Source organism: Octopus bimaculoides, chromosome 4 (genome assembly GCF_001194135.2).
Source record: "Octopus bimaculoides isolate UCB-OBI-ISO-001 chromosome 4, ASM119413v2, whole genome shotgun sequence".
Lineage (NCBI taxonomy): Eukaryota > Metazoa > Mollusca > Cephalopoda > Octopoda > Octopodidae > Octopus > Octopus bimaculoides.
Window position 1 is genome coordinate 29,483,121 of NC_068984.1, and position 2,088 is coordinate 29,485,208.

Genomic DNA, 2,088 nt, shown 5'->3' on the forward strand with positions numbered 1-2,088 from the left:
TACCGATCCCTTTTGATCGGATTTTTTATTTTTATTTTTATTTTTTTTAAATTTTAAATTTTATTTTTTAAAGAAAAGCTCTACAGTTGTATTTGTCCCCTCTGTGTGCAGCCCTGTGTGGCTAATAAAAGAAAGTTATCTATCTATCTATCTATCTATCTATCTATCTATCTATCTATCGATCTGTCTGTCTGTCTGTCTGCCTGTCTGTCTGTCTGCCTGTCTGCTTGCCTGCCTGCCTGTCAGTCTGTCTTATCTATCTATCTATCTATCTATCTATCTATCTATCTATCTATCTATCTATCTATCTATCTACAATGTAGTGATGTTCATTATCTAATATGTCCTTCCTTTTTGACAAATAATAAACCGTGATTTAATAAATATATTTAATAAACTGTGATTTAATAAACATATTTAATAAAGTGTCGAATTTCACTTACATACGATTATTAATATTCCATCTCCTTAGGGCGGCGAGCTGGCAGAAACGTTAGCACGCCGGCTGAAATAGCTAATGTGCTGAGTTCAAATTCCGCCGAGGTTGACTTTGCCTTTCATCCTTTTGGGGTCGATTAAATAAGTACCATTTACGCACTGGGGTCGATCTAATCGACTTAATCCCTTTGTCTGTCTTTGTTTGCCCCGCTATGTTTAGCCCCTTGTGGGCAATAACGAAATAAATATTCTCTCTCTTTCTAACACACACGTATTTATAGATTCATACGTGCAAATGTATGTGTGTGTGTGTGTATGAATGAGTATGTGTATTGAAGCATACAAATATAGTAATATATGGTTGTATTTAGTGAAATTAAAAGTCCAAATGAAAGATTACAACTGGATATATGTAGAAACTAGAATGTAAAGTTGATGGTTAAATTTTGTAACATAAATAAATAACTATAATATTATGATAAAACTAGTATACAGAGTCTCTTACTATTTCATTTGATAAAATAATTGCCGGTTGTTTGTATTATATTCATAAATTAATTCTAAAGTGTAAAAATTACACCAAAATGAAATTAGAACCATAATATACTTTACAAAGAACAATGCAGAAAATTTATGGGTGAATATAGAATTCTTACATTGATACAACTAAGTCGGGGAAGACTGTACTTAATTGAAATACCTTTTGTAAACGCGTGGTTCTCATTTTATCTATCCCTGAAGAATTAAAAGTAAAGGTGATCCCGTGTAGGTGTTGATTGAGAAAGTAGAAGTGAAAAAATTGGTTTGATGTATTTTTAACCGTATGCGTTGCCGTTTGTTCCGTGCCATCGCTTTCATAAATAGCAATATCGACAACTCTGTGTAGTGACTACTTTAGAGCAAATGATAAACTCTCACTAAGGTAACGATGTTCAGGTAATGATATTCATTTCAATTTCACAAACTGCGTCATAAACGACACATAATGACACATAAACGTCACATCTATTTGTCACTTATAAAATACATTATCATTCAGCTTAATCAAAATAAACCAATATTATCAGAAAAAAAATGTTAGGTTTCTCTTTGTCATGGCCTTAGTTGACGGCCGACTCATGTTCACAAGTAATTCCAAACGCATTCGAAAATTAGAGTCAAGCATGATTATTATCCACACAAGTATGACTTAAACAATTGCACTATTCGGAATAAATTATGTATTCCATTATGTATTCCTAATAATTACAAATATATCCCGAATATATGATAGACTTTCTCCCATGGAACTGCTAGTAGTTCTGTCTATTTGAAGACTATTGGTAATTTTTGGTTATTCACATTCTCGAAGAACGTCCTGCAAATGCTACATGTACATCGATTCCTCTATGAGCCATAATAAAATTAACAACACTACCTATTAATAGCACAATATAGATACATTGCATGTACCTGTGGTTATTTGATGTACTTCCGCTTTGGTATATTATCAATACTTATTTCATTGGCCACGGAAGTATTAAAGGTTAAAAACCGATCCAACTGGTATTTGAGCCAAGAAACGAAAGCAAAAGTAAATCCTAAGAATGGCTACATTTAGAAGCTTTGCATTCTCGTCGGCCTCCACAATCTAATGGCGGTGGTGAAGAA

General features: G+C 33.0%; 1 long non-coding RNA gene across 1 annotated transcript in view; it reads right to left on the reverse strand.

Annotated features, from left to right (window-relative positions):
* Positions 1-1,383, reverse strand: part of LOC128247672 (uncharacterized) — a 35,731-nt gene extending 34,348 nt beyond the window's left edge. Inside the window, exon 1 of the long non-coding RNA XR_008264034.1 lies at positions 1,139-1,383. This is a non-coding gene — a long non-coding RNA (uncharacterized LOC128247672). The remainder of the gene's footprint in view (positions 1-1,138) is intronic.
* Between the last annotated feature and the right edge of the window lie 705 nt (positions 1,384-2,088).